This window comes from Protopterus annectens, chromosome 6.part0 (genome assembly GCF_019279795.1).
Source record: "Protopterus annectens isolate FY-2018-M chromosome 6.part0, PAN1.0, whole genome shotgun sequence".
NCBI lineage: Eukaryota > Metazoa > Chordata > Ceratodontiformes > Protopteridae > Protopterus > Protopterus annectens.
This window is the reverse complement of record NC_056737.1, coordinates 352,739,898-352,752,662: the sequence shown is the minus strand read 5'-3', so window position 1 is coordinate 352,752,662 and position 12,765 is coordinate 352,739,898.

The following is a 12,765-nucleotide window of genomic DNA, read 5'->3' as shown; positions in this document are numbered from 1 at the left end:
CCCTCTGCCTCTAGGGGTAAAACTGACCCTTTGTATCAGTGACTCTGGGATGGGATCCTGTGGAACCACATTGTCCCAACTACCTGTCCCTGGGGTAAAAGGTCTGAAGAGAAGGAAAAAGGACTCTGAGCGGAAAGGAATGCTGCCATTGCTGCTCACCGTCTTCAAAAGGTTCCTTCACTTGAGGGGAGGCAAAGCTGACCCATCAAAGGACCAGTGAAGGGGCGTGAAAAAGGTCTGCGCACATCTGGCGCCCTTCGCATCCAGGCTTGGCGAGGTGGCGGCCAAGCCCTTACCTGCTGTTCTACTGGCTCCAGGAGCAGCATAAAAGCATGGGCGAGGAATCAATGGGATCCAGGGTTTCTAGCTCTTGACAATGCTGCTCCTGCAGCACTACTGTCCCGCAGCACCTATCACCTTAAGCATATCAATATCCCTTTGGAGTCTAATGAAGGTAGTCTGGTCGAAACAATTTTTTCCTGAGCTGAGGAAAAGATACAGGATCCTGCAGTACCTATGGTCCGCTACTCAGATCCTCCTTTGGATGGTGGACAGTGCAGGAAAAGGATCTACAAGTTCCTTCTTGGTGGCAGCAGCTGCCTTTCCGGGACATGCTTACACCACCCCTGCATGAGGGATTACTTATCCTGCAGGGGCTTGGCGAGGCCTAAGGCCTCCTGGGGACCAGCCTTCTACAGGAGTCCAGGCACAGCCATATTGAGACAATAACAAGGCTCTACACTTGCAGGAATAGGATCCAGGAGGTGGAGGGGGAGATATAGCCTCTAGGTGTCTTGAGTATTGCTGTCAGAGTTATTTCCCCTCTGAGGGGGGTGTTTAGGATGTCTTCTGTGGAGAGGAGGGGAGAGGGGACCTCAGGAGATCTTAGAGTCATCCTGAGCTCATCTATAAGTCAGTCTCTGAAGTCCCTAAGCACAAAGTCTATATGTTTCTCTCTCAAGAGGTCCTCCTTTCATCTGGGGAATCCTCGAAACATCAGAGAATCACTCAGGGAAGTGATAGACTCAATCTCGGAAACCTGGGAAAGGAGATCTCTGGGATCTGTCAACAGGGCACTACAGAGAGCATGGTAGAAGGCACTACAGAGGAGCTAAGAGACTGCTGGCTGTTACCAGTAGCCAATACCTCTTCATCACCTCGAATGCTCCCTCCCAATGCTCTGGTCGAGAACCCCACGAGAAGCTAGGAAAGACGAGACCACTGTCCAGAAGTCACGAGGAGGCAGGGATGCAGAGCGCTCTCAGAGGGCAGAGGCCAGAGAACCGAGGCCAGGACAAGGGTCGATGCCAGGAACCCCTCGAAGAACCACCTAAGCCAGAGAACTCCAGGAGGAAGGAAAAGCCGAGGCTTCCTTCTAGGAAGGTCTGGCTGAAGGTCCAAGAGAGGTATCAAGTAGGAAGCGTAGCAGGTACCACCCAGGCTCCAACTCCAAGCAACCATGTAGAGTTGAAGAAAACCACGCTTGAGGTGTGGACGCATGCGAGTAACTGTGCGGGAGCCGGTGGGCCAGTGTCAGAACTAGATTTACCATCATTTAAATCTACGGCCACTCTCTCGTCATAGTCCACCAGACTGGATGACCTTGAAGGCTCCGGGATGATTTAAGAAGGTGGGGTGTGGCGAATGCTCGGCTCCAGGAGGTGGAACTGGAGCCTCTTCCTCGAAGAGACCGCCAGACGTGACTTCAGCCGAACCGCAACCCGACCCGACCGTTATCCGGAGCGACAGAACACCACCGATGATGCTCGGCTCCGGGCCGAGGTGAAGAGCCATTTGCTTGATTAGCCGGGCGCCGACGGTGACGACGATACTGAAGAGCCGAGGGTGGCGAACCGATGAACCGCCTCGAAGTGAAGACCGATGCAGAATCGGAGATAGCCATCGGTACCGAGGGCTAGGTAAACCAGAATGCGGCCCCAGCGACGGATCGACGCCACATGAAGAGTCGGAGCCCAGCCCGCGAGGCTCGAAGCTGTGCCTGCGCCTGGACTTAACGGTCTTCTTGGATGGGACTGACACCAGTGGAGGCTTAAGACCCTCAAAATCAACTTATTCATACTTTCCTGCAGGACTCTCTGCTGAAAGAATGACATGACAAATACTTTAGAGGGGGACAGGTGAGTTCGAGGCCCCTGACGAGTACAGGCAGAAGTGCTTGAGACGTCATCCAAGAGACATTTTCCTGACTTCGCGAGTGGACTCCGGCCTGAGAGACATCTTTAGAACAGGGTACCCTGCACGGAACAAGGACCAGTCAAAGAAATTAATGAAAGTATACAAAGGTATAACTAAAAACACACACACACAGGCAAATATACCAAAAAGTGGGACTAAAAAAATACAAAAAGACAGAAAGACAGAAATCAGACACTGTTTAATGTTTAAATAAAGAAATTATAACTAACAATAAGTTACTTTTTTACACACATAAAGAAGGAACAAAATAGTGGAAGTAGCAAAAAGGAAATAGGGCTGGTAAAGGACGGACAAACGAGATGATGAAGCGAGGAAAATCAGTGCTTGCATCATAGAATATGGGGCTGCCTCCGAGCTGGTAAAAGGCTGACTCTCGAGGAGCTTAAGAGTGCCGGAAGGGGATCCTCTCAAGCCCATCAAATAGCAAGAGATTGCTCCGAGAACATTGTATAGTTATCCCCTTTGGGAAGGGGCATGTACCCATGAAGTACCACATAGGTGACAGTACACTAAACACCTAAAGTGTGATAAGAGACTTAGGGACACAGGTGGACAGTGGTCTTACCTTTGATAACCACATCGCCAGAACAGTCAGGAAATCCACCTATGTGCCACACCTCATCACTTTTCATCCAGGAAAAAGGAGGCCATTGTTCCACTGTAGTCATCTCTCAGTAGACCCAGTACAGACTACAACACCCCATTTGGTATGTACCTCACAAGACATCTGCAACAACTGGAAAGGCTGCAGACATACCTCACTAAAAGAATCACAGGCCTAAACCAGATGCCCTATGCTGTCCATCTGAAAATCATTCAGCTATACTCTGTCACATATTGTGTACTCAGAGGTGATCTCTGCTTAACATACAATGCCATGTCAAACTCAGAACTGTTGGACATGCTACACGTAAAGAAATCCAAATCCCTCACAGCCACATGCTCCTGTGATCCAAACCTTGTCATCACAATGAACAAAACATGCTGGAGGGATCTGTTCCTGACCCAGAAACTCCCCAGACTCTGGAATAGACTGCCCATACATGTCAAGCAGAGTGCCTCTTTGGCCGTCTTCAAAAGGAACCTTGACAATTGGATGCGAGATAGGAAATTGACCCTGGGGATCATGTCAGTCACCCTGCTAGACAGGGGTCCAAGTAAGTAAATATTGTGGGAAGACATAGCCAGGGAATTGTCGTGGATAGACATGTATAGGCCCTAGGGACGATAGCCATGTACCAACCTATGAACCTATGACCTACACTTTCCATTGCCCAACCTTGGCAAGCCTGCTGATGTCATTCACTTTGAAATACACCTTTGGGGAAAAATGGCCCACAAAGCTCTGTGGCACATGCTCTAGCTGTGTAATGCTGTAGTGTGATGTACTAGTTAGGTAGGTATCCCAATCCGAGACATGGAAACTGTAAAACATTGTGTGTTTGTTTGTCTGTGTAGGGATCAATGTCTTTGAGGCCATTCACAGTCACTACAACTTCCATTGCCCTACTTTGGCAAGCCTGCTGATATCATTCACTTTGAAATACACCTTTGGGGAAGAAGTAGCGCACTAAGTTTTGTGGTGTGTGCTATAACTTTTTAATGCTGTAGTGTGATGTACTAGTCAGGTAGGAATTCTAATCCAAACATGGTAACTGTGAGACTCTGTGTGTGTGTTTGCCATTAGTATTCTGTGTGGAAGTAGCTGTGAGGTGTGTAATAACAAGACTCATTGTGGAGCATGTTTTGCAAATTTCTTATATGGTGGCCTATTGTATGTCACAATGTCCACCTTACAAGGACAACAGATGTCAAACAGCAGAGAGGCTGGGGTAGACAATCCATACCCCTGCATGTGACATCATGGATTGGGGAACAATATAGGCAACCCTTGTATTACCCAGAGAAGACTCTCCACCCATATCTCATACACAAACACAGTTGGCTAGGCAACAACCACTATGTTGGTAGTTCCTTGCATATTACACACATAGTAACCATGGTGTGATTGTAGTGGACTACAAATGACATGGCACCCTGTCCCATCCCTACAATAGGAAAATCATTGCATACAGTGGTCCTTTGCTATTTTCACCACTGGATGCCTGCAACAATTGTAGAGTCAGCAAATATAACCCACAAAGGACAAACCATGCCTTATACACATGCCTGATATGGACAGATTCCACTGACACCATTGAATACCTGTATCATGCTGTTGTTGTAGATGCAGGATCAACCTTGTTTCCATTCCAGTTCTCACCACGAGGTCAGGAATGGCACATCTGATGATAACAATCTGTCTACACAACATGCCCCAGAATCCTCAGGTACAATTCCACATGTCACAGAACATGCATGTGGGGCATGTGCCCATTCCAGACACCATCCATGTTATGGAATATAGAAAACATACATGGCAAGCATTGCACAGTACTGCCAACCCACAATAGTAACCTAGATGAGTGGATGGTGAATATAATACCTACCTGTGTGGGCCAATCCAGACACTACCCCCATGAACCACACTGCAGACCATTGTCATGTGGCCTGATAACAAGGTATACCTTTTACTTAGCCTTGTACAGCCTTCTGGCACAGACAACCACTACACACCTGTAAAGCAATGCACCAATGCATGCCAGTACTGGCAAACCTATGTCTGCGTGTGTGTGGAGTATAATGATTTGGACACCATTCACACTTACTACACCTCTCATTAGCCTACTGAAGCATGCCTTCTGATGTCAGACACGTTAACATACCCTTTGCCCATATATCAGCCTTATAACCTCTGTGGTGCATGTGATACCTACGTATTACTGTTGTGTGGCAAACTAGTTAGTTAGAAAATCTAATCCTGACCCTGCCAACTGTGATAATGTGTGTGAGTCCCTGAGAGAGTGTGGCTGTGTCGCCCTTGATCCCTGTTCTTGTGAACAGGCACATGTACTACACCTACCTTATCCTGCCTTCATCACTGTTGCTGATGTCACTCACTGTCAAATATACCTTTGGACAACTCTCCAGCATGTAAGCTATGTGACGCATGCAATAACTGGTAGACATATAATAGCATTATATAGTCAGGCAGGGGTTTGAATCCCTGTACTGGTAAATGAGTGACACAAACATACTTAGCTTTTACTCTCCTACCCCCTCCCTGTCTTACTTTGTCTCTGTCTGTCTCTTTCACTCCCTCTCTGGTGGATGTGGAGAAGTGCACCTGGTTTGATTAGGCAGCAGCTTGTGTTTTGTAAGTGATGCTCATGATCAGCTGATGGCCTGTGCATGAATTTCAGTCCACCACTAGCTGATTGCATGTGGAACAGCTGTAGTAACATTTCCAAAGCCAATTGCATGGAAACACACTCTTATAACTAGGAACATTAAGTGGATGTTGGCCCTTTTCATTCACTGTGAGCAGGACTTCAGGTTGGTCTTTGGCAAACAGCATCACAGATGGTAGTGGGATATACCTTTAATAATATACACTGTGGAGACAGGTGAACAAATAGGAGGGGATGTTCCAGACATGACTAAAGAATGTAAGTTTTGCTCTTATGCATTTGAAGTAATGTTGGTTTAACAGGGTTTGTGTAGATATGGCTGGTCTACATGATTTAATACCTGTCATGACAGTGTTATGTGGTTGAGCAAACTCCCACCTGTAGGATTGTCTGCAGACTGGCCAGTGTTTGGGGTCTTATGTGTCTTGTGTTACTCAGAGATTACCTATCTTAGAACTGCAGAAGCATAGTCTGAGGATTGCAGTCAGTACATGGTGACAGCCATGAGAGTTACTGATTTCATATCCCTCATAGGACATATGTCACAACAAACCATGTTATAACAGTAAATGTATAAGGTTATCACAGCAAAATGTCAATATTGGCAATGTGTTTGTGCTTTCAGCCACAACTCTGCCAACCTTTGTACATATGTCATGCAGTAAGAGGTGCATATGTTCAGTACAGCATTATTTATTGACATCATACCTCATAACAAGCCAGTGAGATATCAGACTGCTAGACAAGTTATGTATAGTAGGGGTTATATTTGAGGACATAATCTGGGTATTCTGTGGTAGTGTGTACATTAGTGAGGTCTGTGTACTTATGGTGATTGTTGACAGTGTGTGTATTCCGAATATGCACCTTGGCCTGTGTACAGACTGTGGTAGATGTAATTATTCTTGGTCCTGTTCTATTTGATGTTACATGTTGCTCCAGTTTATGGTACCCTATCGGTGTACATGTTTGTAGGGCCAAATACACACATGCCCCATAACACAGACAGGTATCGGACCACACTGTGTAGTGGCCCAGTATATGTAGGGTTAGTTTGTGAGTGGCAAATATGAGGATGGTGTTGATCAGACAGTCCATATACTGTAATATTAAGATCGCTTACCATATATGGCTGTGTCTGTGTTGACATTCGTTGTCGGTATGCACTTTCACACAGGTCTCTGATACTCTGTGCTGTGACATGCCTGTAGAGCCTGCTATATTTGCCGGTACATGTGTATTCCCCCATAAGAAATGTAGGCCAGTGTTGTGGCAGTCTGCCTGTAGTTTGCACAGTGCTTTGTGACATACCTAGCAGCTCAGTGTACTTACCCAGTGTGATGTTATGTCCAGATATTTGTCAGATGTACTGCTGCCGGCCTACCATAACTGTCATGTATTTCTTACAAAGCAGTGGGATGCTGTACTGATGTATGTCACTAACTAGTGGGTAGTATGTGGCCATGTGACCTCTGCACCACCAGTTATTTTGTGTCAGGACAGAAAGGAGTGTGTGAATGCATAAACTGTGTGGGCATACATATTCCAGTATTTACGTGATATGCTCATTTACATGGCTGTTAACATCCACATTGTCAGGCTTGGTCCACATGTCTCGCACTAAGGGATTCTATGTATACCTCTGGACTGACCAAAGTGTGTCAGAGTGTCCACCTTTATTGGTCATATCTCTGCTGTATTCCAAAGGACAATTATTGTGATATCAGTGGCTCTGTACTATGATGACCGTAGGGTGTTTGTCAGTAACTGATGGCATACATGTCAATAGCAGATGTGACCTCCCACACACAACATTTCTGTTAAGACAACCACTGTTGCAGCAGCAAAGGTCTACATATATACCTGCAATACGTACATGACATTCTCTTACACTAAGAGGTTGAGACTATTGGTGCTGAGTTATGACTCCACTCCATGTTCTGGACATATGTTAAACATATATGTATATAGCTATATATATGTTCATATATCTGTATAGATATATACACATATACATATCTACATACATATATGGATATATATATCTATATATATATATATATATATATATATATATATATATATATATATATATATAGGTCTACTTCTAATGACCGAAACGCCTTTTCGTCGACAGTGAAATCACCGACACGAAACGACCGACAACGCAGTTGACCGACGCTCGAATCCCGACAGACGGAAGACCGACAAGGGGAATGTGTAAGCGACCTGGTAAGTATCGATAGTGAGGGATTTAGGAGTAGGGAGCGGACAGGTAAGTGTGCAATACTCAGGGATGTAGGGTTAGGGTGTGTGATAGGTGAGTGTGCGGTAGTGTCGGGTTGGGGTGTGTAAGTGAGTTAGGGTTAGGGTGCAGGTAGGGAGAGTGTGCGGTAGTGTCGGAGCTTGGGGTTGGGGTGTGTAAGTGAGTTAGGGTTAGGGTGCAGGTAGGGAGAGTGTGCGGTAGTGTCGGAGCTTGGGGTTGGGGTGTGTAAGTGAGTTAGGGTTAGGGTGCAGGTAGGGAGAGTGTCGGTAGTGTCGGACCTTAGGGTTAGGGTTTGGGTTAGGGCTAGTGGATATGTGTTGTAGTGTACTGTGTTGTTTACGTGTAGTGTGTCGGTGTTATGGTGTTCGGTGTTTGGTGTTGTCGGGTTTGTGTGTTGTCGGTTTTCTGGCGTCGGTGATTTCACTGTCGGCGAATCGGCGTTTCGGTCATTAGAAGTAGACCCATATATATACATATATATATATATATATATATATATACATACACACATCTATATATGTTTACACACACACACACACACACACACACACACACACACACACATATATATATATTTTATATATATATATATATATATATATATATATATATATATATATATATATATATATATATACATATATATATAGTTATAGATATCTACCGATATATATATATATATATATATATATATATATATATATATATATATATATATATATATATATATATATATATATATATATATATATATACACATATATAGACATATATAGATACATATATGGATATATGATGTACACACACGGGTTCACTTCAGTTCACTGAACTTTCAATTCACTGACTTTCATTTCACTGACACCATTTCATTGAAATTCATTTCACTGAAACTTCATTTCACTGAAAGTTCATTTCACTGACAACTATTATTAGCAATAAAATGGAATATTCCCCCTTCCCCACTGTAGTGCGACCCTGGAGTTAGAATATATAGTTAGGGGGGTGTGGGGGGCAGAGCCTTTTCTTTTAATAAGCATTAAACTTTACTGCTGACAACATGTTACACAGCAGTACCTTGGTACACTGTAGTACAGTCATCATATGCATCAGAATCATATTAGCCTGTCCCTGCATCGATGTTATGGATGACAGGGATGTGGCACAGGTATCATCATATGCACAGGGTGTGTTGTTGGTTTGCCAGAGACCTAGGCTGAGCCATACTTTTACCCCATGTGTGTGTGAGGGGTTTTAATTATTGATATGGCCATGGTAATGTGGTGAGTGCAGGTATGGGGTTGCCGTAGCTGTGTTTGTATTGTGTGTGAGTATGTAGGCACACAGTTCTGCCATGTGGCTGCCCGATACAGGGGTTTGTTGGACAGCTGCAGACCCAACCTGGCAGGGTGTGCTGCAGACCCAACCTGGCAGAGTGTGCAGTTCACTGCCTTCGGCCATGGACATGGGAACTGTGCCTGCCAGGGGTTCTAGGGGCATTTCCAGGTACAAGCCACGATATGGTTTTCTCCCCTGATGATGACATATGTCTGTTGGAATCAGGTCCCTCCTGGGACTGGCCAGGGCCACGTGCACATGGCCTGCTGTGGTGTGGTGTGGACACCTACAGGAGCAGCTTGGTGTCCTTGCACATCCACATCGACCTCCAGCTGTTGGTGTTGCTGGCCTACATCCACGTGGCCGTCACACCATTCCCACCACATGCTTAAGCATGGACAATCCACTGTCGATGACTCTCAACATTTAACCCTACTGTCTATCCATGACCTCTGTATAATAATGGAGGGCACCTGCAAGATCAAGGATGTTGTCAGTTACAGCTGAATGAGTAGCCCTCTGCAGCCTCAGACACTGTCTGTTGTACCGTTCCATACATGCCTGCACCTCCATGACAGCCTGAAACATGTGTCTGGTGGTACCAGATGGGGCACGTCTGCCAGGGGCACGATGATCAGTAGCCCTCCAATAAGCACCCATGTACATCTGCCTATGTGGTACCCTGCTGGACATCAGCTATGGCTGCTGTGTCCAGACACATGTGCCATAGATACCACACTGTCTTGTGCACTGTCAGCAACCACCAACTGTCCCCACTGGTGATGGGGTATCTATAGGCACTATGACTGTATGCAGGGATGGGGAGGATAATAGGGGGATGTCAAACGATGTCGCAGTTTTGGCCTCTGACAACCCCGCCTGTGCCTCAACACACCTATCATCATTTTCAGTGTCTGTATGGACACGAACATCAGATTGCCTGCAGGAGGGATCCTGACCCACCTCGCCACCTATGAAGGGAAAACAAGAAATGCACTTTAGGACCTGTACATCATTGCTTAACAGTACACAAACACACACACACACACACACACACACACACACACACACACACACACACACACACACACACACACACCCTGACATTCCAACATAATACTTACCTTTCCCTGAGTTTACAGACTGTCCCAAGTTTATTCTATTAAGTTCCCCATCCTGCATCAGACTTGGAAACTTACAGTCATTAATACCAATCATTAACGTATTTCTTGTAATTGCCTAGACAAGTGATCACAAAACATGACCTGTTACTCCATTACCTCTTCGACTTGATTGGAGTTGTTTTTTCAAAGACTCACTGCTGTCATCCAGTGTTCACCCTGGGTTTGTCCAGACATCTTGAGCATGGCTCCCATATGTTAGGGGCTACTATAGTCACTCAATAATGTCACGCACTGGATTGTCATACATAACTATTGTTCAGTAGATGCAAGATCCGTTGCTCTATTAACTTATTATGTGGACTACAGTAATATTTGGAAACACTCACTAGTGTTGTCTAGTAATTGCCCAATGCATCTGTAGTGCTGCATACATGGGTATTCTTTCACCTTTCTGTTGATTGCAATTATAACAGTATACCTGGTGTCTAGTTTCCCTCCCATTGCATGTTACATGCTACAGAACGTATTATACTATCAGCTGTCCTGAGATTACATGTCAGACAAATATTCCTGGTGTCTCATGTGTCTGTCTATGTCCATGCACTGCACAAATTCGAAGGGAAGTCGAGAGGTATGAACAATCCCACAATCGCACATGTGCATACATGGACACACATACACAAACACACACACGCATACACACACACACATCCTACATACATCAACCCCCCTCCACTCCACCAGATTGCACTTACAGACAAAATAACCCCCACCCCCACACACACACCTACAAGTGAGGTTGCATAAAGATATTACACACAGACCTCCCATTACCCCATCTGTCAAAATGCATGACATATGGCACTCAACAGCATGCAGTGCAGCTATAGTCAATCCATGCTATCATCATTATACATGTGTGTGATGCATGGGTTTTGTTAGTAGGTGATGCCCCTTCCCCTGGATTATACTGCACCCATGTACACAGTACTGCTGTGCACCTGTTCCTCACCCTGGCATGTACTGTGCACCATACCTCACAGGTGTACACACCATTGCTGAATATGTATTACTGTGTCAGTTATGTCTGCTCTGCTACTCACAGACCCTATGTGTTTGTCCGACACATACCTGGGATGATATGTGGACAGATGTCATTTGTGAATGCCTGATGTCTGATTTACAGATCTTATTATCAGCGGTGCATGTATGGCCAATTTGATACAATTACAATGACAATCTTCAAACCTTACCATGGATATGGGGAGTGTACACACCCTTATTGATATGATGCCCTCTTCCTTGATATGCCATGTGACAAAATTACTGCATATGTTAACATTACATGAACCTGATATGTGATATATGACTTGTACAATCAAATGCAGTGTCAAACAAATGTGTTAGTTGTGCAGATGCTGACTGAGATGCATACACTTTGTGGGTGCATATGTGTGTATGCCCTTATCATGATGGTTTGTTGCACCTACTGTTATGTGTACTACAGCAGTGACTAATCCTGGCAGGGGTATACTAGCATGGGCCATCTGCATTTACCAGTATTTGGTCAGTCTGCCCTACACATGTCCTCCAACTCTGCATGATCGCAAGGTCAACTCATGTGCACATCCCTTGGAGTTTACACACTGCCGTCACTATTGCTGTGGAGTGAGGGTTATGTCTTGTCCACAGTTCCTGACCCTGACTGTGTGCAGATACAGCCATGCATAGCATCCTTTTAATCCCTGCTTCAGTGCACTGTTGTGTCATGATGACACCCCCTCCCCACCCTCAGCCTTTTTGCAGATGCTTGACAACTATGGCCTACACATGTGTGTCATTTTGCAGTGTCCCAAACACTGAACACCATGTGTACCAGCCTTGTCCCAGCTAATGAATGGCAAACATACAGGTGTACACTGGTACCGGCAAGGTACAGATGGGGGTGGTGGGCCTGAGGTGGGGTGAGGTGTTGGTTGTGCAGCACATGCATCTTACTTGATACTGTCTTAGGTTTCCAATGTGGTCTTGGTACACCAGTACACATTGCAATGCATGCCTTTTGGGGACCCTTTCTGTTATGCATACACTACCTGTAGAAAGGTCTGGCTGATGTTTCCTGTGGTACAACTGTCCCAACATATTACCCTAACCCATGGGCTACACTTATGCAGAGTCCAGGCAATTGCTGACATGGGGTACTGCACAGCTAGTACTTGCTAGACATTCCTGCAACTCCTTCAGTGTTGTGGCATGTTACTAGGCAGCCTGCATGACTTGTTTACTACATGTGGCATCGTCTGTCTTGAATGGCTATCTGTTTATTTTCTATATTAATCCTGTCCCATACATCCTTGCCACATACATGACTGTCTGCACTGTTTGCCATGGTATATGCAATGGTGAGGTATGGCTACATGTCCAACTCCTGGGTGCTACCTGTTGGGTATGGGGTCCACACCATGACATGTAAAATGTGTGTAAGCCATGGCTGCCTCTGTTGCAGGTAAGTGGGTACATTTGATGGCCAAAT